The sequence below is a fragment of the Sturnira hondurensis genome, unplaced genomic scaffold, assembly GCF_014824575.4.
Source record: "Sturnira hondurensis isolate 20B ecotype Veracruz unplaced genomic scaffold, ASM1482457v3 Scaffold0007406, whole genome shotgun sequence".
NCBI lineage: Eukaryota > Metazoa > Chordata > Mammalia > Chiroptera > Phyllostomidae > Sturnira > Sturnira hondurensis.
Genome location: NW_028080037.1, coordinates 16372278 through 16396682, shown reverse-complemented (window position 1 = coordinate 16396682; position 24405 = coordinate 16372278). Strand labels below are relative to the sequence as shown.

The window sequence follows — 24405 nt, the reverse complement described above, 5'->3', positions numbered from 1 at the left end:
GCACTTGGCCCTAGGCAGGTAGTTAGGTGGGTTAGAGCATCTTCCCAATATGCCAAGGTTGCAGGTTCAATCCTCGGTCAGGAAACTTACAAGAATCAACCAATGAATACATTACTAAGTGGAATAACAAATGTATGTCTCTTTCTCTCTCTCTCTCTCTCTTTTCCTCTCTAAAATCAGTATTTTTTTTAAATGGGCAATGGATCTGAACAGACATTTCTCCAAATAAGCACATGAAAAGATACTCAACATCATTAGTCATTAGGGTAACGAAAATGAAATCCACAATGAGATACTATTTCACACCTATTAAAATGACCATTGTTTAAAAACAAAACAAAAGAAAGAAAAGAATAAAGGATTGTCTAGGTGTGAAAAAAAGCCAGTGGGAATGTAAAATAGAGCTCCTGTAGAAGCCACTATAGCCACTGTAAAAAACAGTATGGCAAGTCCTAAAAAAATTAAACATAAAATTACTATATAATCCCGCAATTCCACTTCTGGGTCTATACACACCAAAACTGAATGCAGCGACTTGAAAAGGTATGTGTGCATCCATTATTGTTTGTGAATAATGCAACAGCATTATTCTATTCACAAACAGCCAAAAGGTGGAAGCATCCCAAGTGTCTGTCAAGGGATGAATGGATAAGTAAAATGTGGTATACATACATATAATAAAGTATTACCCAGCCTGACAAGGAAGGAACTTCTCACACATGCTACAACACAGGTAGACCAATGGCACTGTGCTTAAAGAAATAGGCCAGTCACAAAAGAACATGTATCATATAAGTCCACTTACATGAGGTACTTAGAATAGTCAAATTCAGAGACAGAAAGTAGAATGGTGGTTGCTAGGAACTAGGGAGAGGATTGAATGGCAAATTAGTGTTTAATGGATCAGAGTTTCAGTTGGGGAAGGTGAAAAAGTTCTGGAGATGGAGGGTGGCAACAGCTGCACAACTATGTGTATTTAGTGCCACAGAACTATCCGCTTAAAATGGTAAATTTCAGGTTATATATATGTTACCATAATGAAATTTTATGTGTGTGTGCATACATAAAGTAAAAGAAGAATTTCAGAAAATACAATGCATTTAAAAATAAAATTAAAAATCCTAAGTGCCCAAAGAAAAATTTCCTAAAAAAAATTAACAGAGAATGTTCATTAAAACACTGGAGCATTACAAGACACACACCCACCCCAAAATGCTGTAGTTTTTGTTATAGCTGACATAAATTGGTAATTTTTAAATCTTTAAAATAAGCAATATTTAGACCTGATTAGTGTAGCTCAGTGGATTAAGTGCCAGCCTGTGAAAAGGGTCACTGGTCTGATTCCCAGTCATGGTACCTGTCTGGGTTGCAGGCCAGGTCCCCAGGTGGGGGCGCCATGAGTGGCAACTACACAGTGATGTTTCTCTCCCTCTCTTTCTCCCTCCTTTCCCCTCTCTCTATAAATCAATCAATAAACAAATAAATAAATATATACATTTTAAAGCATTATTTAGTAAAACCTGAAAAAATTAAAAGTCATATATCTTCAAACAAGAATACCAACAAAGCAAACATGAATAAATAAATAAATTAGAAGCAAAATTCACAAGGTTTATCTTTGGCATTTGGTCAGAATCAATACTTTAGGCCAAATGTGATTTATATCTATGCTTTATATCAAAACTTAATCAATTTCTACTCTAGAAAATCATTTACATTACAATATGATTTTTTTAAAAAAGCTTTATCTCTATTAGGTGTAAACACTGGTCTTGACATGATTTCCTTTGTCTCTAAGACTCTTTTCCTCCCATTCAAAAAGTTTAAATATCAATCATTTCTCTCGTTATGTAGATGCAAGACACAAATATGCTAACAATTAAAACACAACATTCAAATATGTATTCTAAATACCAGTAGACACCAAAACTGAGCACACACACAAATTTAACAAGATACTCCTTGGTAAAGTCCCATATCCAGACTTCAGCTTAAGTACCTTGTTTATTGCTAAAGTCTTAATCTTAGACATCAATTTCCCAATAGGCTTACTTTTATATAATAAAACTTCAACAAAATGTTCTTTTCTCTAGACTATCATAGATGGTTTAATTAGCAGAAATGAGTCACTTCGAATGATATGCCGTGATCTAGTAATTTGTTTTGGCTAATAAAGAATAATACATGAGTTACTGAATTATCTGATTAAAAATTTTGAAGCAAATTACTTAAAACTTAAAAGAGTAAGAAAAGCACAAGTAAAATAAAGTACACATACAAAGTCATCAACCAGTATCCTAAATAAAATTAAATATCTGAAGTACCTCATAACATAATTATACTGGGTTGAGTTTAATCTAGAAAAATATTTCCTACAGATTAAAACCAAGACTAGAAAAATGCCTAAAGGTAAATATAATTAATAGTCCAGAAATACTTACTAAATTTCAAGAGCCAAATGTCTTATTGGGCATATTATCATTGTTTGACCACAATAATTTTGTTAACCCCTTGATAAAAAAACTTTCCTTTTTTCTCTTCATGGCTGGCTTTTGTTTGCAATGTATATAAAATTGGACACTCTAAACCACTTCACCAAGTGTGTTAGTGAGAAATCCATGGCAAGACAGACATGTCAATTACTTTTAAGTATGCACATTTTGGGCATAAGAATATAAATGTGCCCTAACTGGTGTAGCTCAGCTGGTTGGGGGTTGTCCCACAAAGCAAAAGGTCACAGGTACGATTTCCAGTCAGGGCACATCTCTGGCTTGCAGGTTCTGTCCCCAGTCGGGGCTCATTTGAGGTGCAACTGATCCATGTTTCTCTCACACATGGCTGTTTCTCTCCTTCTCTTTCTCCTTCCCTTCCACTCTCTCTAAAAATAAACAAATAAATAAAATCTTTTTTTGAAAAAAAGAGGAATAAAATAGTGTCCTGCTGAAGAATTAAGAAGAGGTGGGGCCTAGAGAAAACTATCCCCCACCCCCAGAAAAAAAGAGGACAGGAAGGATAAAATGAGGAAACAATGATCCAGTGACTGCTAGCAAAACTATGTAGTCAGTCATATGATATTTTCCCCCAAAACATTAAGAGCTTTAATTGTGGACTTTAGCCTGATACTAAAATGTCTCTCATGGAGAGGAAAGAAGACAATTCAATTAGCCACACAAACAACCCTTTCTTTACACTCTTAAAGACAAATAATATTGTGTACCTCTACTTGTTATGATCCACAAAAAACAAATTTTTTTTTGTTTAAAATTCCCTTTACCCTTAACAAATGATATATTTATTTTAAATTAACAGATGACTAGCCCTGGCTGGTGTAGCTCAGTAGATTGAGCACAGGCCTGTGAACCACACGATCGTGGTTCGGTTCCCAGACAGGACACATACCCGGGTTGCAGGCCAGTTCCCAGCAGGGGACGCACAAGAAGCAACCATACATTGATATTTCTCTCCTTCTCTCCTTCCCTTCCCCTCTAAAGATAAATAAATAAAATCTTTTAAAAATTAATTAATTAATTAATTAATAGATGACCGAGAATTTTCAGACAGATTCTGGTAAAACCTCCAGTGTACCAAAAGAAAGCAGAAGGCTATCTTAACCCTCTAACATTTTACTCACTTGAGTCAAAAAAACTAAAAAAACTTACATACACCCCGGCCTGTGTGGCTCAGTGGATTGAGTGCCAGCTTGCAAACCAATGGGTCACCGGTTCAATTCCCAATCAGGGCACATGCCTGCGTTGCAGGACAGGTCCCCAGTTGGGGGTGCATGAAAGGCAACCACACATTGTCTCTCACACTGTCTCCCTCCCTGCTCCTCTGTCTAAAAATAAATAAAATCTTTAAAAAATAAAAATAAAAACTTACATATAAGTAATTCCCCAACTCCTATGTCTATTCCTTTTCCTTTATAGGCTGTAATGTGTCTTGAATAAGGTTAGAGACCATATAATCTTGTTTATCACTCTATCCATAGGGCCCAGAGCATAATAACGCCTAATAAATATGCAGCATTTAGTAAAATATTTATTGTATTAATAAGCCTAAGCAAATTCTATCAAAGAAACAAGCAAAGATATTGAAAGAAGATGTCTCAAGGCAGAGGAAATGCTTCAGAGAGCTCCAACCTGCTTAAAGTTCAAAGTTAATTAGAACATGTAGAAGTTATTTTAAATTATATGACCAACTCAGAGATGCTTGCTTAACATTATGGACTTATTTTTCAGTACATGAAGAAGTAAAACCTTACTCTGACATACACTGTGATATTAGTGTAAGAACGAAATATTTATATATAAAGTTCCGAACAGCACAAGTATATACCATGCTCCCAACACTTCCCTTCCAGATAAATCTTATGCCAGGTAACAGCAGCAATTACTGATCTTTTCTAACTGAAATACAAACTTTCTGCATTAGCAGCATTAAAATATTGGATGATTTCAAATGGGAAAAAGTATTTTACAATTTCAAGATAAATAAGGTTCAACTTTTCTGTAAGTTATTCAATTCCTATTTAATCTTTTAGCAAATATTCTTTACTCATAAAATCTTCATACTACTTATCCATATACAATGTCTGTCCAGAGGGTATCCAACCATGTAATATGAAAAATAGAGATATTTACTGAAGAAGATTCAAGACACATTACACATAGGACAATGACACCTCAGTTCTCTTCAAAGTAGGCACCTTGGGACCTCAAACAGTTCTCCCAATCACCATCAGCTGCCCTGTCCTATTTTCCTGCAACTCATTAACAGTCTGAAATCTCTCCCCTTTCAAAGACAATTTTAGTTTTGAAAAAGCCAGAAGTCACAGGGTGCCAAATATGGGTTATAGGGGGGCTAAGTCACCTGAATGAAGTTTAGCCAAAAAACTCTGCATAGGACGATATGCATGAGTGGGTGTGTCATTGTGATGAAGCTGCCAATCACCAATTGCCCATAGCTGCAGTCTTCTCCATCATCCCAACAGTTCTACAGAGGAATGTTCAAGCCTAACACAAAATTTGATGCAGGTTCATTGCTCTACTCACTCAGTCATTTTGAATGTGATGAACACACAGTACACATCCTCACTCAATGGCGTCTACTGCCCCCACTAACTAGTATAGTGAAGTTCTCATTGTTCATGCATGTGCATTCCACTCCACTCTCCTTGTCTGCCAGTTTATATCGATGTTGCACAAACCATTCTCATTCTATTAACAATGTCTGGACTTTCTCTGGATAAAAGAAATAGTATGTCATGGACAAAGTATACCAATTCACCCATAAAGTGACTTTTTACCAAGACATAAAAGCTATAAAAGAAAAGCAAGAAACAGGTATTAAATAAGTACCTAACATTTTTATAATCTTATATCATTTACTTAGTAGTAATGAAGACAATAAAATAAAGGGAAATCATTTAACATCTTTTGTCAATATTTAAATGCTAGCACTATTTCTTAAGTGATGCCAAATTTGGCATCACTGCAAGACTTATTCCAGTGAAATAAAAGTCCCAGTGAAAAAAGACGGTCCAATTTAGTAGGTGAAAATTAAATGAAAAATTATATGCTATGATTATAAAGTCTCATAGGTAGGTGTTTCAACTCTTATTGCAAATCCAAGTGCAATTTTTAAAATCTTATATGCAAGGTTTTCTCTTGGGTAAGGAGTAGAAAAGAAAACAAAATTGAAATCTTTAGTCCTAAACAATGATCCAAATGTAAGAGATACCTTTGGCCACACAATTTTTTTATTTAGGCAGTAAATATGAAAATTTAATGCCTCCTTCATATGAAAAAATAAGTCACTAAGTATCACCTCTCATCTTCTACTGTTAAAATTTTAAGAGACTTTAAGAGACTAGTCCTATTGTTTTAATTATTTCCATATTCTAATGAATACCAGCTGGTGGAAGCCAATACAAAACCCTTTACTAAAGGTGTCAGGATATTATAGAACAAGAACAGAATAATCCATAATTAATTAGTGACATTATATCTTAAAGCTCAAAGTATTGTGGTTACAGTGTCCAGTGAAACAGTTCCAGCTAACAATTGTAAGCATTAGTGAGCAACTGGTAAAGTAGTAGATCCAAGGTATTGTTTACAATCCTATTATAAAGTCTAATTGCTTCTTAATTTACATAAAATCCTGTAATACATAATTAGGACATGGAAATTGGCTAATTCAGGATAGCTGCTGCAAAAGGCGGCCTGCAAAATGCAATACGTTAACTTATTCAATTTATAATAGCTTTTATCATACAAAATCTTGCATTTCTAAAAAATTTGTCCAAACACAATGGAGTAACTGGTTTAGGAGTAACCCTCCCACTATAACCAACTAGAACACTGGACAAAATATATGAAACAACAGTTCTTGGATGCTAGACAACAGACAGCACAGACTGCAATCCGTGAGAAGGGAAACATTACCTGAGACCATGCTGTAGGTCTCTAGACTGCTTCAAAGCACTTTCCACACCCAAGCCAAAAAAGAGGAACCCAAATAGAGTAGAAACCCAATCAGAAATGCAAATGTGACTTCCAAAGGCTGAAGCAGCAGTAATTTCTGAGGCATCTTTATGTCTTTACTAAACTAAGCTGTATGTACATGCATATAGTGAGATTCTGTAAGGATGGTCAAAGCAGCAGCATTGGGTAAGGAGCAACTATTCGGGAACTATAAACATAATAGCCACCAGAGCTGACGCAGGAACACTCAGAGCATTCAGCTGAGACCTTATAAGAAGAGCTAAACTAGCCCTAGGGCAAAGGTTCCTCTCTAGACCCACCTTAACAAAACTTTAAATAAAAACAAACCTGGAAAACATTTGGGTAAATACAAAATACCTTTTCCTCTTTAAAAGATAAATTGACTGTTTAAAGCAAATATAGCAAAAATGAATTATGTGTTTTACAACTTATATAAAAAGTATGACAGCTCTGGTTGGTGTGGCTCAGTGAATTGAGCGTGGGCTACAAACCAGAAGGTCGCCAGTTCGATTCCCAATCAAAGCACATGCCTGGGTTGTGGGCCAGGTCCCCCAATGGGGAGTGCTTGAGAGCCAACCACACATTGATGTTTTTCTCCCTTTCTCCTTTTCATCCCTTCTCTCTAAAAATGAATAAATAAAATATTTTTTGAAGTATGACAACAGCACAAAGGACAAGAGGACGGGGAAATGGAGGTATACATCAAGTGGTATAATATTATTTGAAGGCAGGCTGTGATGAGTTAAATGCTTACTGTAAACCATAGTGCAGCTAGAAAACAAAACAAGTAAGTACAGTTAATGCTAATATAGGAGATTAAATATTATAAATACTTAATCCAAAAAAGGGTAGAAAAAGAAAGAAATAACAGATGGAATAAATAGCTTTGGGAAGGACAAACTTTTTCTCTACTCTCTTAGGTTCAATATTGGAGGCCTGAGAATTAAACTGAAACTAATGGATTAACGTGGGGCGCAGGCTGGGTAAGGGGATGTTCATGCACATATGGCTGCACAAAAGTAGTGGCTCTCTAAACAGCTAAAGATAGAGCTTATAAACCTAATTTAGTATTAGAGAAGGTGAAATGACTTCTATGTGAACAAGTGGGTTTCTAAGGGAGTAAACAGGAGATAAAGTCTGTAATACTTGTTTACACAGATGTAAGTGTTACCGCTTTTTTCCTTCATTGCCATAAAATTTTCCTGGGTTCTTCATAGCCTTATTCCCAAAAGTTTCTGCCCTTAAAGAAATAAGGGAAGCTCCAAGAAGGCTTCTTTCTGTATCTGTTGACTATCAAATGCCTTTACGCGCTGACAAGTATAGCTCAGTTGGTTGTGGGTCATCTGGAAAAGCAAAAGGTTACCAGTTCGATACCTGGTCAGGGCACCTCTTTGGGTTGCAGGTCTGGTCCCAGGTCGAGCTGTGTACAAGAGACAGCCTACCAATGCTCCTCTCTTACATTAATGTTTCTCTCTTCTTTCTCCCTCCTTTTCTGTCTCTCTAAATATATATAAATAAAATCTTTCAATTCCGGATTTCTGAGTGCATTCTGCACAATAGAAACCAAATAGCAAGTTGGTACACTTAAATTTAACTATATCAATACTTGTTAATAAATATTAATGGACCTTTTCAAACGCACCAATTAAAAGGCAGAGATTGTCAAGCTAATTTTTTAATTAATTGATTGATTGATTGATTTATGTTTATAGCAGGAAGGGAAGGAAGGGAAGAATAGAGGGAAGGAAACATCAATCAGTTGCCTCGCACACACCCCCAACTGGGGATGGCCCACAACCTAAGTGTATGCCCTGACCAGGAATTGAACTGGCAACCTTTTGAGGGTTTAGGGCCAGACTAATTTTAAAAAGCAAGACCTAGTATATGGTAACTACATGAAACACACTGTAAATATAAAGATACAGATAGGCTGAAAGCAAGAGGATGGGAAAAAGATACAAAAAAGGACAGTCATAAAAATCTATAAAAGCCATATTCATGTTAGACAAAGTAGGTTTGGGCACAGCAAATATTACCAAGCATAGGTGGGACAAATCATTATGATAAAAGGGTAAATTTACTGAGTCACAACAACTCTAAAATCAGAACTTCAAAATATATGAAGCAAAAACTGACAGAATTAAATCCACAAGTGTAGGGATTTAGCAATCTTCTTCCAGTAACCAAAAGGAAAATATGTAACAATATATAAGAATACACATAAAATATGTAATTATATAAAATATTTTAATAATTTTATCAACCAGTAATTGATAATCTACCTGCAGAATACACATTCTTTTCAAAGAAACATAAAGTATACACCACAATATGCTTCACTGCAAAAGAAATCTCAAAGTCAAAAAACTGAAATGCTACAAAGTATGTTCTCTGATCACAATATTAAACTAGAAATCAGTAACAATAAGCTATCTAAAACAACCCCAAATATTTGTTAGCTGAACATGTTTCTAAATAATCCATAGCCAAAAAGTACATTACAAGAGAAATTAGAAAATATTTTATACTTAATGGTAGTATATATATATATAATGTGGGATGCAGTTAAAGCTATGCTTACAAGAAAATTTAGGTATCTGTACACTAAAAGATAAACCTCAACCCCTACCTCATTCATTAAACAGACTTAAGTATTTCACAGGCCTACATATAAAATATAAAACCATAAAACTTCCAGAAGAAAATTTAAGAAACTATTAGCAACCTTAAGACTCTTTATATAGTATATAGAGTATTAACTATAAAAAAATAAGTAACTTCAACTTCGTAAAGATTCGATTTTTCAGTCTCTGAAAGATACTGTTAAGAAAATGAAAAGGCAAATCACAAACTACTAAAACATATTTGTAAAATATATGATTTATAAAACCTGTGATTAAAGGACTCATATCCAGAATACATATAAAAAATTAATGCAACTTAATGACAAACAAAAAAACCCTTATTTTCAAATAGGCAAAAAATGTGAAAGGATAGTACCTTACCAAAAGAGATCAATGATCCCTGGCTGGTGTGGCTCAGTGGACTGAGCACTGGCCTGCGAACTCAAAGGTAACTGGTTCAATTTTCAACCAGGGCACATGCCTGGGTTGTGAACCAGGTCCCTCAGTTGGGAGTGTGTGAGAGGCAACTGATCAATTTATCTCTCACACATTTTTTTCTCTCCCTCTCTTTCCCCTCGTTTCCTCTGTCTCTAAAAGTAAATAAATAAGATCTTTAGAAAATAAAAGGTAAATGAATGGCAAATAAGCACATGAAAAGACGATCATCATTAATCACCTGAAAATCACATAATAAAATTACACTGATACCACACACCCATAAGAATGGCTAAAATTAATAAAGACTGACAATACCAAGGGTTAACAAGTGTACAGAGTTCCTGGAATTCTCATCCACTGCTGATGGGAATGTAAGCTGGTACAGCCACTTTTTCATAAAGTTGCAAGCATGCATTTACTATGCAAACCTGCAATTTCCACTCCTAGGTATTTAACCAAGAGAAATGATGAAAACACATGCCCATACAAAGACCTGTTTGCATACGCTCATAGAAGCTTTATTCATAACAGCCAAAAACTAGAAACCCAAATATCCATCAACTAGTGAATAAAGGTATTGTGGAATACTCACACAATAAAATACTAGCAATTAAATAGAACAATCTACCGCTAGTTTTAACAGGGATAAATCTCAAAGCATTATACTAAATGAAAGAGGGCAGAAACAAAATAGTACATATTATATGATTCTGTTTATATAACGTTCTACAAAAAATGCACAATAGTTGCAATGATCAGTATCCACCAGAGGCAGGGGTAGAGGAAAGAAAGTGATCACAAAGGGGCACGAGGGAACTTTCTGAGGTGATGAAATACAGGGTAGTTATATGACTTTATACATTTACAAAAACTCAAACTTTATAGTTTAAAATGGGTGAATTTTATTTTGTGTAAATTATAACCTCAAGCTGATTTTTTCCCCATTTGGTAGCAAAAAGGTCAGAAGCATACACATGCTCTCTATAAGGCAAATTATTTTTCCTAAGTCTTAGAGTAGTGTGCTAAGAAGTTAATGACTTGCCCAGAGTCAAACCATTAGTAACCATGTTTTGGGATACAGACCATTTTACTATAAATTGAAACTCTGAATGTATGTTTTAGGTTACCAGGAGAATCTGTATAACTAAGACCCTTTTAATGAAGCTCCATGAACTGCATTTAACCCATAGTGAAGCCTTAATGGAAGTTTCAACTTACATAGGACAAGCCAGTTAAAACAGATTAGGCTAAAAGTTGGACAGCATAGCACACGCATCTCAAATACTTGGCTTACCACATTCTTGCCAATGGTTGAGTTTATTTTGGGACTGGAATATTTTAAGTTCTTCATGTTCACTGCAGCACCTACACATTAATCTCATTAATGAAAGGTTTCCAAAACAATAACTCTGAAAGTTTTGTGAGTACTCACCCTTCATTCTCACCTAATGTGTTACACTCAGGCAACTGGGGTCAGGTAATAAAAGCACCAGATTTTGCAAGACAACATAATGCCAACAACTTAAGCAACACAAGAAAGCTGTTCTTAATGCCTTATTTACCACATCAAACTTAACTTCAGCCTAAGGAAAACAAATGAAGACTTTTCTTCATCTCTATCACGAACTCATCTTGCAGGAGCCCAGCATCTCATCCAGAGGCAGGCAATGCATGGAACCTACAACCATTGCTAATAGTTCACTAATGCTTAGCATATGTATCTCACCTCTTTACTTCCCCTTCTCTGTTCTACTTTTACTCGGTTTTCCTCCTCCCTCTTCCTGATTCTTTTATAAAGTTACCATACTTTCTTTGTGAGAAAACAACAAAGAGGATATTTATGCCTAATCATCAGTGAAATTATAACTATATGACTATATCTCTGCTCTTGTACTGATTTGTGGTGATAATCTCTTTAAAGGAAACTTCTACCCTGTATAGGTAGAAACAGCTAGAAAATACTGACCCATTCTATACCCATCATGAATACTTTCCTTTAAGCAAAGACCATTAAAAGTGGAAAATATGTCTATTTTCATTCTACTGATTCTAAAGATAAATTATATATGAACTAAGTTCACTTATATACATTTTTATTTGCATAGGTTTTAATATTTTCGGGGGTGATGCACAATTATTAGACATTTGATATTTTAAAGTCCTTCAAATTTGAATTATTACACAATTTTTATTATAAAATAGTATGTGGACAGCAGAAATTTTAGACAATATGGAAACCACAAAGACTGAATTTCAAAATGCTTATATTCTTATTATCCAGAGAAAAAATAATATCAATATTTTAGTGAGTAAGAACAAGGCTGTGGAGACTTCCGCCAAGATGGAGGCACAGGTGGAAACACTGTGCCTTCTCCCACAACCAAGTTTGAATACAACAAAGGTTTGGAGAACAAAGACACAGCCAAAGAACAGAAAATTGAATTATAGGGAAGTCCGACAACAATGAACTGTTCAACTGGGACGGTAAGAGGGGCGGAGCCAGCAGCAGAGCAGGGTCAGACAGGAAAGATCCCCAGACCTAGGTGTGCAGTCAGGGTGCGGGGCAGACTGACCGCAGTCGCACATTCGCACACAGTGAGATGGACAACGCAGGCCCCAGGGGGCGAACCCAGTGGTGGAGGGCTGATGGCGGTGGCACACTTGCATGCAGTGGGACGAAATGCGTGGGCCCCAGTGACGGTGGCAGCGGCGGCGGGAGACGGCAGACAGGACGCCATTGCTCCTCTTTGACCCCACCCCCACATACAGCATCACAACCCAGCAACTGAGTTGCCCTGTTCTGGTGAACACCTAGGGCTCCGATCCTGCTATGGAACAGGCACGAACAGCCCAAAAGATGGTGCAAGAAGAACTCAAAGTCCCAGAGCCAGTAACTCCAAGCGACCAAGAGATTGCCAGCCTCTCAGAAGCACAGTTCAAGCACTGTTTATCAGGATGCTCACAGAACTGGTTGATTATAGTCACAAATTAGAGGAACATATGAAGGCTAAACTAATTGAAATGAAGGGAGATGCACAGGAAACCAATAGTGATGGAAAGGAAACTGGGACTCCAATCAATGGAATGGACCAGAAGGAAGAATGAAACATCCAACCAGAAAAGAATGAAGACATGAGAATTCAAAAAAATGAGGAGAGGCTTAGGAACCTCCAGGACATCTTTAAACGTTCCAACATCCGGATTATAGGGGTACCAGAAGGGGGAAAGAAACAGCCATGAGTGGAACACTTATTTGAACAAATAATAAAGGAGAACTTCCCCAGTCTGGCAAAGGAAATAGACTTCCAGGAAATCCAGGAAGCTCAGAGAGTCCCAAAGAAGTTAGACCCAAGAAGGAACACACCAAGGCACATCATAATTACATTAGCCAAGATTAAAATGAAGGAGATAATCCTAGAAACAGCAAGAGATAAGGGGACAGTCACCACAAAGGAATTCCCATCAGACTGTCAGCTGATTTCTCAAGAGACCTTCCAGGGAAGAAGGGGCTGGAAAGAAGTATTCCAAGTCATGAAATCTAAAGACCTACATTCAAGATTGCTCTATCCAGCAAAGCTTTCATTTAGAATCGAAGGACAGATAAAGTGCTTCTCAGATAAGGTCAAGTTCAAGGAGTTCATCATCACCAAGCCCTTATTATATGAAATGCTAAAGGGACTTATATAAGAAAAAGAAGATGAAAAATATGAACAGTGAAAGGACAGCAAACTCACAGTTATTAACAACCACACCTAAAACAAAAGCAAACCAAGAGGACAGCTAGATCGGGAGTGGAACCATAGAAATGAAGAACACATGGAGGGTTAGCAACAGGGGAGTGGGAGGAGGAGAAGGGGGGAGAAGGTACAGAAAATAGCATAGACAGTAGGTAGAAAATAGATAGGGGGAGGGCAAGAATAGTAGGGGAAATATAGAATCTAAAGAACTTGAGACACGTGGTTATAAACTAAGGGGGGGAGAATGGTGGGGGAGGGGTGTGCAGGTGGAGGGGAACGGAGGGGGGGAATAGAACAACTGTATGGTACAATCAATAAAATATATTTTTTTAAAAAAGAATGAGGCTGTGGACTCAAACTATTTTGGGTTTGTGTTATTTCTTTACAGCTGGGTCATCCTGGCAAATCACTTTGACTGTATGCTTATGTATATTAAATGCTTATCCTGAGATTAAAGTTCAAACTATCTTTAAATATTTAAAGTCAGTGTAGAAACCGTATTAAATAATAGTATTTAGAGATATCAGAATTCTCAATTTTAAGTGGAAGAAACCCAAGCTAACTTAAAATCTGAAGTGACTGACTCACAGAAGGATACTCAGGTGGTACACAGAAACAAAGAATGAACTTCACAGAGGAGGGCCTCAAAGGCTCAATGCCACCGGATACATCTCTTTATCTTGTGCTTCTCTGTACTCATTGGCCTCATTCTCTCCCACTGTAGACAGACCTCCTGCCTCCTGCAAGAGGCAGTCCAGCTTCACAAACCCAGAAGAAAAGTAAATGCTTGCTCCTGTGAAGCAAAACCAGTGAGGAATGCCTACTGGCCCTTTGTGTCAAATGCCAATCAGTACAAGTGGGATAGACACAAAATTAGCCAGGCCTAGTATATATGTTTAATAACCCTTAAGCCACCAAAAAATTAAGAATGAGAAATCATGATGAATAAACTAAAAACGACTTGCCACTATCTGTAAGGTAATTTATTTTGATTCCGTAAATTAAATGCAAAGACCTCAAAACCCAGTGAATACCTTATTTCTTTTACTAGAACTATAAATTAAGTGTTGGGAAGTCCCCAATGTTTAAAAAAAAATACAGGAAGGAAGAAAGGAGGATGAATCTAACCTCTGGCACTTGAACCACTGACCTAAAATTACAGAAAAGTCCTTCACAGGGGAAAAGAGATAAAGGGCAATTTAATGGGCTTATATATACGATAGTTTAGCAAAAAAACAACGCAATCTCATTTTAAAACTTTACTCTGTGATGGCACAAATCTGAAACTAAAGTGTAACATGAAACTTATTGTTGGTGAGTTTAAATCACAACAGCAATGGCTAAGACTCATGCAGTACTCAAGGAGCTAAATATCTCTGGAAAAAAAGCTTCCTCTTCAAAAGACATTTTTTTTAAGTGGAAAGGAATCTGAAACTTCCTAGCATATCTAAGTTTTAAATTACTTTGTTTCAGTGATAATTATTTCAAAACAATTGAGTGTTACAAATAAAACCCAGCAACCCCAAAGTGTCTGCTGATCCATCATTCAGTTTAACTGACACAGTTTGCTACCAACTAGTTTTTATCCATTCAGTACTTCCAGTCTCATGCAAGCTGTTTTTGTTAACATAACTGCATGTATACTAAGAATTCAATTTCAACAATGACCTATATTTAGTAGTACCTGGTCACCTATAGGGCAGAGAAAAAGGCTCATGTTCTAGTAATTTCTTATCTTTCAAGTTCAGTCAGAGAGTAAAATGACACCCCATTTTTAATGAGTAGCAAATGTATAGTTATTTATGATAAACAATTAATTACAAAGTAATGTTTACTAGTCCTTAATACAAAGTTCTGTTAGATTCTAAGAGCCTATGAAAAACTTAAAAAAATGAAGATCTGCAAATAGTGTAGAGGATAAAGGTCCTTGCTTTTAATATTTGTGACAGCCAACATAAAGCTGTTATGACACACAGAGCACTCTTCTAGGACCACTTTATTGGTCAATGAATCTTAAAACAACCCTATAAGGTATTATCCCATTTTACAAAAGGGGAAACTAAGGCACAATGAGATAAGGTAACTTGCCCAAGTCTTAAAACTGGCTAATAAATAATTTATAGATGCAATTTATAACTTACAGATGCAAGTTTAAACCATGTGAGAAATTAAAGCAGGACTAGCATATATAAGGCCAATTCAAAAGCAAATAGGACAATTTCAGAGTACTCTTTCAAAAAGGCAGAAGAGAGACACAAATTAAGAGAAACTAAGATTTATTTCTCTCAGTGCAATAAAACTGGGCTCAGCCCAGATCACTAGGGGAGGAAAATATCTATATTCTCAAGTTATACAAAAATATCACAAAGTAACATAAGTAAAGAAGAAACTCACTTTTAACTTTTTCAGGGGCACTTTCTGGAGAAAGCTTATATTAAATGACAGCACTTTAAAAACTAACTTTTCACTCCTAATTATTATGCTTGAAAATAGAGTTTATTCATCATGATTTAGCTACAGAAAATAGCTAAAACCAATCTTCCACAATATTCAATAGGAAAGGACCATCATATTAAATAATTTTTACTGAAAAATAGAAAGTACTACAATAATCAAAAATGGGTCAATCTGTCAGTGTGGCATATTCACTTAGCTTTATCTATAAAAATATTTTCAGATTATTCAGGTGTTTTCTTGTCTCTGAGACAACCTTCAAGAACATGAATAAGGCAAACTATTTCCACAGAGTCAATATCAAGTGATCACTGGTAGTGATTACAAAAAATTCATCTGCCACCTAGAAAAATGTAAAGCTATGAAATTGAATTTAAAAATGGAACTGCAATCACTCTAATGCAAAATCAATCCCAATTAGTACTATTTAATTCACAGTCCTGAAGCAAGCCCACCTTCATACAATTTTTACTCTAAAATGTTCACTGCAAGTAGGCAAAGGGTCTGTTCCTCAAAACTGAACTGATTCTGGCCTTGCTTTAGTTTCTCTGGTTTGTTCAAGTAGGAAACAGTAGCACAGTGTCTGACATGAACTTGATACGTATGCTTACTACTGAGCTAAGTATATTCCCTGAGCTCTAGAAAACTGATACAGCACTGAGCTTCTTGAGTTAACCCTTAGTCACCACAAGACTATTCTCGTTCAGGCCCAAGAAGAAAAGAGCACCACAGCCTCACAAAAGTAACCACTATTTCAAATCCTCACCTTGTTTCCCATCCCCAAGTTTTACAAAAGTGTTAGGAAAAAAAAACTTACTTGCATACTACTATGGAAGTCCTTTCAACCATTATTCCCAGGAGGTACAGAAAGATCTCATCTTGATTTCTTGGCTGCCTTTCACTTGATGTAATCAGCATGAAGCTTTGAAATAGGACCCTGGGATAGGCCATTCCCTTCAAAGTGTCTATCATTACTTCTTGGTGAGTCAGCTTCTGGACTGCCGCCAATGTGCTTTTTGTTGAGTTTATCATGAAACCATATTTCTGTAGAGTTGAAATAATGGCCAAAACACTGCATTTCAAAAGACTACCTCAAAGTGTTTATCAAAGCCACTCACATGCTTTTGTAAGAGAAAGGGGTTTACATAGTATCATATTAAAAGATTCTCCTATGTGCAAGTGTCCAAAAATGTCCTGTAAAATCTTCTGATAATTTTGTTTAGGTAGATTTTATTTTATGCAAATAGGTATATTTAACAGCTTTGTATTATGTCCTTGAGGAAGAAGTCATCTTTTCTGCATCAGGTTAATGCACTAAAGAACTTTGAAGTTAATGAAAGCATGAGATATCCAAGAATTCTATGGGTCCATCCAATTATCTCTGAAGGGAAAAATCTTTTCTACTGTACCTTTTTAGAGGAACCCACTAATAAAAAAAATTTTGTAAGTCTTAGTTCTGAGAAAGTAAAACACTGCTGGGAATGGGAGAAGCGGTATTTGTCATACAATTAAAGGAATTCCACAGAGCAAGAATGGGAAAAGTTCCTAGCTCTGAATAAAATAATGGACAGTAATAATACTTTCGGGGTATAGAAAGTAAGTTAGGCATTCATGTATGGTATTATTCTCTTTGTAGGAAAAAGTTTGGTGTCTTCTAAACTTTAATAACTGGCATGAGAGCAAATGGTCAAGATGAATTTAGACCCTGAGATGCTGAGCTTATTTCAGGTTTGTCAGTAGAAGAATATAGAATGGCTTTTTAATTTTTTTTCATTTTTATTAAATTTTTACGAGGAAAGAGAGAGAAAAACATTGATTTGTTGTTCCACTTATTTATATAGTCATTGGTTGCTTCTTATTTATGTGCCCAGACCAGAAATTGAGCCTGCAACCTTGGTGTATCAGGTGGATGCTCTAACCAACTGAGCTGCTTGGCCAGGGCCTAGAATGACTTTTAAAAATGTAATATATACAGATTTACAGGTTTAAGAAACTTACCATCATTTAAAATATGTTCATGTATATTTTCAGTGTATAAATTTAAGGCATAAACCAAAAGCTCATAAAAGTTGCTTTAATAGCCAAAGAAGAAAAGGTATAAGTATAAAATAACTACAAATTCAAAAAACACTGTGAATATATAAAATATATAATTCTACAGAGCAGCTACTATATTAAAGACAAGGTATTCCATAACAAGCAAATTCAAACAAATTGCATTTAATTTAGAATGTTTGAAAGAACATTATCTTATGACAAGGAAGTACCTGATCCACACACAAGGACCCAAACACCAAACGGCATAATCCTCTAATTTAGACTTCAGAATTTCCCAGCTCTTTAGAGCTATATATATGGTAAAAGAGCTCAAGAAGTATTCAGTAATCTACGAATTTGAAGGAGCTAGATTTCCCTGTTACTTATACTAGGGTATGTGCTAAGTTCCTGTATTTAGTTCTCTGTATAACCACTAAAAATGATAAATGCAAGGCAAGCTTCTTACTGCTTATGTTAACAAATAGCCCTAAGAACCATATGCAATAGAGGGCAATAATTTGTATTGGTACAAAGTATTTTTCCCATACACCATCTGTGATGGTGATTTATTTTTTAAAAGATTTTTATTTATATTCAGAGAAAGGGGGGAGAAAGAGAGGGAGAGAAACCATCAATGTGTGGTTTCCTCTTACACAACCCCAAAAGGGGGGGGGGTGGAAAGTTGTGGCATTNCGGGGGGGGGGGGGACCTGGCCTGCAACCCAGGCATGTGCCTTGGCTGGGAATAGAACTGGAAACCCTTTGGTTCACAGGCCAGTGTTCAACACACTGAGCCACACCAGCCAGGGCTATGATGGTGATTTAAAAATTTAGCCCTGGCTGGTGTGACTCAGTGGATTGAGCACTGGCCTGGGAACCAAAAGGTCGCCGGTTTGATTCCCAGTCAGGGTACATGGCCTAGATTGCTGGCCAGGTCCCCAGCAGGGGCACACAAGAAGCAACCACACACTGACGTTTCTCCTTCCTTTTCCTTCTGTCTATAAATAAATAAATAAATAAATAAATCTTGAAAAATATTTTACCTCCAACACTGATCCTCCTTCTTAGCCTTGCCCTAAAGCTCTAAATGCCTAATATATTTGTACTTAGATGTCCAATTGTTTACATGTTTAAAATCAAGAGACACACACATGCACATACACACTTACCAACACTGCCCATCTTTCTGCCAAAATCAACTCCCCTTGCTACTATTCTCCTGGGTTCTAAATATTCTTGCACTTACCTTCTTTCAACTCTAACACTGATCCCTGTGGAAACAGGCAAGTGTTGTTGCTGTGTTGTTATCACTCTAGTAACAGTAGCAATAACCACATCTAGTCTATATGGAATGCATACTATTGGCTAGCTACTATAATAAGCACTTAATGAATCCTCATAAAAGCCCCAAGAGGGAGGTAAAAATTATTTTTTTTAAATGAGAAATCTGAGGCACAGAGAAGTTAAGGAATTTGCCTAAGATCACAGGCAGGTATCATACTAGTGGTGAAGCCATCATTCAAACCCAAGCCTGAGCTCTCAATCATCATACTAAACTGCAATAGAGGAAAGAGCATCCAACTTGATGTCAGAAGATCTAGGTTCTAGTTCGGCTGTTCACCAACAGTGCAATCTCAAACAAGATTGTGTTTCATAGACTGACAGCTATGAAACACAATTTATTCACCTGTGAAGTGACAGAAATGCTATGTATGGCCTGCCCTGACTGATTCATAAATTAGCAGGGAAAATAAAGTGTGCAACTAATAGAGCTAATTAAAAATTTATTTGTAAAAAAAAAAAAGCCCTGGCTGGTGTAGCTCAGTGGATTGAGCGCGGGCCTGAGAACCAGAGGATCGCAGTTCGATTCCCAGTCAGGGCACATACCTGGGTTGCAGGCCAGTTCCTGGCAGGGGACATACGGTACATTGTGTGTTTCCGGCAGAGGCAACCATACACTAATATTTCTCTCCCTCTCTCCTTCCCTTCCCCTATAAAAATAAATAAAATTAAAAAAAATTTATTTGTAACATGGGTCTCATAGTTGCTACCTCCATATTCCCATGGTTTTACTTTTGACAGCACTATTCTGGAATTCTAGACTTATGACACAAACACTGTAGTCTCAGAAAAAGAGCCTAAGTCTTGTACATATCAAGCAATCACATACAGAAGGCCAACTATTAATTTCCAATCCCCATTACTGTCAAGATTTGGGACGTATCGATAGGTATTTCCATGTGAAATAGCTAGAAACATGACAGGCTAAAAATGAGATGATCCACTTAACTGGTGATCATATTAGAAGTACAAATATCTCTTGGCTCTAAACCTAATATTCAGTTTTCCAAACATTTTAGAACAGAAGAAATACACATTGCTAAAAGAATGTTCTGTACACCAAGTATCTCAATCATAGAATACATTTAAATCTGAAGGGCTTAAACTAAGATTCTAAACTAAGCAAAAGAAATACAAACACACATACTATTCTCAAAACATGCCAAGCCACCTACAGCGTCTGTAGTCCTCTGGAGGGTCAGAATTGGAACCTTGAAACATTGCTGCAAAAACTGCCTGCAATCTCTTTTCCAAGGTAAAAAGGTTCCAAATGCTATCTTTTGGCCTCATATTGCTAGAAAAAGAAAGGTCACTACACAGGAACAAAAAGGAGAGTTTAATTAAAGTAGATAACCAACCATAAACCACAAAACACGTCTTATGTCTTACTCACATGAAACTCTGGCTACCAATATTAATACAGTACCTCCACCAATCACGGGAGAGGGAAGGGAAGGAAAAGGGAACTCTGTAGTGCTAAATGTGTTTTACTCATAGATTTTTCATAACCAATTACATAACCATTCTGCTACTTAGAGGAACAAAAGAGTCAAGGATTCACAATTCAAGAGCTACTAAAAACTTTTAAAAGTCTATAAAATTATACACTGAGTTTTATAACTAAATTTATCCATTGAGAATAAATATGTGTACTTATTTCCTTATTTTTTAAAAATTTTGGCTCTCACTCTCATCAACACTATATGCCAAAGTTGTGGGTTCCATTCCCAGTCAGGGTACATACAAGAATCAACAAAGCCCTGGTATGGTGGCTCAGCTGGCTGGCACGTCATCCCATACACCAAAAGGTTGCAGGTTCAGTTCCTGGTCAGGGTATATAGCTAGGTTATGGGTTAAAGCCCCACCAGGGTGTGTACAGGAGGTAGCCAACCAATCAATGTTTCTCTCTCACATCAATGTGTGTCTCTCTCTCCAACAAATGCATAAGTGGAACAAGAAATTGATGTCTGTTTCTGTCTCTCCCACACATCCTCTCTCTCTGAAAATCAATACATAAAACAATTTAATGATTTATAGCAGGGGTCCTCAACCTCCACAGACCACTTCTGGTCTGTTAGGAACTGGACCATACAGCAAGAGGTGAGTTTGAATGTAATGTGCTTGAATTAACCATCCCCATCCCCCTATCCCTGGTCCATGGAAAAATTGTCTTCTATGAAACTGGTCCCTGGTGCCAAAAAAGTTGGGGACCACTGACTTATAGTATAAGATTATTTACATAACAAATGCTTCTCATTCTTGAATATACTTTTGGGGGATGAAGTTTACTAAGCAACTTACAATGTTCTATGAAAATTACAACCTTTTTCAGGTCTAGGCACCGTATTATTTTAAAACCATATACATGGGCACATACATGTACTGTGTGTGTAAAAGAAAGAGAATGAATGCTTTCATGGCAGCTTTATTTGTAGTTGTCAAAAACTGGAAACCACCCAAAGAACTTAGAGAATGAATAAACAAATTGTGGTATATCCTTATAGGAATGCTACTTAGCAATTAAAAGGAATTACTCATACACAAAATACAAATGTCTCAAGGCGCATTATCATAAATAAAAGAAGCTAGACTCAAAAGGCTACATAATCCATGAATCCATTTATATGAAATTCTGAAAAAGACAAAATTATAGTAACAAAACAGGTTAGTAGTAGTCAGACACTGAGGGGTGGGGGAAGAGGCTGACTACAAAGGAGCAGGAGGAAAATTCTTTAAGGTGATAAAAACTATTCTGTATCTTGATCACAGTGGCAATCACGTGTTTCCAAAACTTGCAGAAGTGTACTCAAAAAGGGTGAGTTTTACTGTATGTAAATTATACCTTAGTTTTAAAAAAAACTTTAAACCAACCATAGAATCTTAGTTACTGCTCTGAAAACAAGGACCAGATGCTACTCAAATGACCAAAGCAGAACACTAAACCTTGTTAGATCTGCTTCCAAATGGAAAACTCCCTCCTATTAACATTTTGCCTAAAAGTCTTAACAATATTTGTAAAATAGTCAAATTCCCTTAGGATTAAAAAGAAATATATTTTTAAAAGAAAACTACCTAGTGTTTACATCCTGATGGTTTTAAAAGAAAATGAGCTTCTCAAGGAGGAAATAAAATCCAACCAATAAACAGTTAAGTCAACTTTTTCCAGAATCATGTTGGTCACAACAAATGAAGTTCCTCTCCTAGTTTGGGTTCAAAAACCCAAAATTTTCTTTCATAAAACCTCTAAGACATTTATTATAAGATCTTAACATCTGCCTAAAATCTTTAAGTGCTTTCACTTAATTAGGCAGTATAACAAAGTGGTTAAAAGTTCAGGTTCAAGAGGTCAAACACCTGGGGGGAAATTATTTCACCTCATTTGGCCTCAATTTCCACATCAGTAACATCGGAATAATTACAGCTACCTCTGAGAATAATCCTAGACAATTAAATGAGTTAACACACACAAATCATTTAGAATAGTGCCTGGCATACTTATGTTAATTTTCAATGAATGATATTAATAATCACCAGATAGGTGTCCTTGGACAAAACATTTTTTTACCTTTGTTAATCACAATTCTGCTCTATAAGGTGAAAGACCTAAATTAAATGGCTTAAAAGTCTATCTAGTAATACTATCATGTTCCTATAATTTTACCAGAATTGCACCAAATCATCCTGCAAAGAAGGGTGATTTTCTTTTGCAGAGAAAAATTTCAGACCCAAATACAAGTGACTTGCCCAAAGAAATACTAAGGTGAAGGCACAACCAAAATATGGATATGGTATCCTGAGATTTCTCAAAACTGTTCTTTCCAAAAGTTATTGCCCTCCACCAACTCCTTTCCTTCTGACAGACACAGGTATGACAAACCAAAAGCCCTCCAATTTATTCATTTAAAAATTTCATTAAGCTATAGATTTGTTTTATGCAGTCTTCTGTATGTTTATGTCATAACTTTAAACAGCAAAATATGTTTCATCAGTAAGTATATTGATTTAAGAATAGAATTTGTAGTCCCTGGCTGGTGTAACTCAGTGGATTGAGTGCGGGCCTGCAAACCACAAGATTGCAGTTCGATTCCCAGTCAGGGCACGTGCCTGGGTTGCAGGCCAGTTCCCAGCAGGGGACTCATGAGAGGCAACCATACATTGGTATTCCTCTCTTTCTCTCCTTCCCTTCCCCTCTAAAGATAAATAAATAAAATCTTTAAAAAAAAAAGAACTAGTAGAAAAGTTAATGAAGCTAAAGGGAGATAAATTCAGCTGATTATGTTCATTAAAATTTTGTGAGAGGTAAAAGTTTTAAAACTGAGGTATATATACGTACAAAAAAGTGCACATAAGTATACAACTCAATGATTCTCATGAACTGAACACAATGAAATCACTAGCCAGATCAAGACATAGAACATGAACAGCACCCTACACTCTTAGTCTCCGTAGTTCGTTTACACTGCCAAAGAGAACCATTATTCTGACTTCCATTACCGTTTATTAGTTTTATCTTTTTTTTTAACTTTACAGAAATGGAATCACATAGTATGTTGCCTTGTGAATAGGGTCTTTCATGAATCCTTTCATTTTTCTTCTTGCAAACAAAATGCATTTAATAAGCCAGATAGTTAAGAAAGGTTCCCTCAAACTATCAAATATTCAAAGTTAAAGCATAAGTCATTCCCAAAGCAAACCATTTCTCAAGCAATAAAATATCTAAAATATTGATTTATTTAAAGTCAAATATAGCTGGTACTTCCTCTCTCCTCAATGAGATTTCTAAGACAGAAATTTTAAGTTACAATTTTAGTTGGAGAAAATAAACCCAAAATGTCTCAAAAAATATTGTTACATTTTTAAAAGGCAAGATAAAAAAAAAAGTTAAGAAGTCACAAAAAGATTTCAGACTGTAATTCTCTTAAAACGACATACTTTAACTTTGCTCTTAAAGAACTGTCAATTGATTAAAGTCAACACTAAAGAAAAAAAAATAAAACTGTGACCGTTGCCAGTGTGGCTCAGCTGGTTGTAGCATCATCCCGTGAGTACACCAAAAATCTAGGGGTCCAATTCCTGGTCAGGACACATACCTAGGTTGCTAGTTCAATCCCTGATCAAGGAGCATATGGGAGGCAACCAATAAAATTAATATATAATTTTAATTAAAAAAATTAAAATGTAAAAACCTTTTTTGTTAGAATATATAATTCCAACACTATTCTGATATCACTGCAACAAAATTTTTAAGTAACTAAATCCTTTCATTTTATCC

General features: G+C 36.0%; 1 protein-coding gene across 15 annotated transcripts in view; it reads right to left on the bottom strand.

Moving 5' to 3' along the window:
* The window catches only part of MTMR3 (myotubularin related protein 3), a 147275-nt gene that overhangs the window by 108953 nt on the left and 13917 nt on the right, over positions 1 to 24405 (bottom strand). Inside the window, exon 1 of one of the 15 annotated variants that reach the window (XM_037052476.1) lies at positions 517 to 586. The exons of the other annotated variants lie outside the window; for them this stretch is intronic. The gene's annotated coding sequence lies outside the window, so the exon portion shown is untranslated. Of the gene's footprint in view, positions 1 to 516; positions 587 to 24405 lie in introns of those variants that run through there. 15 annotated transcript variants of the gene reach the window in all.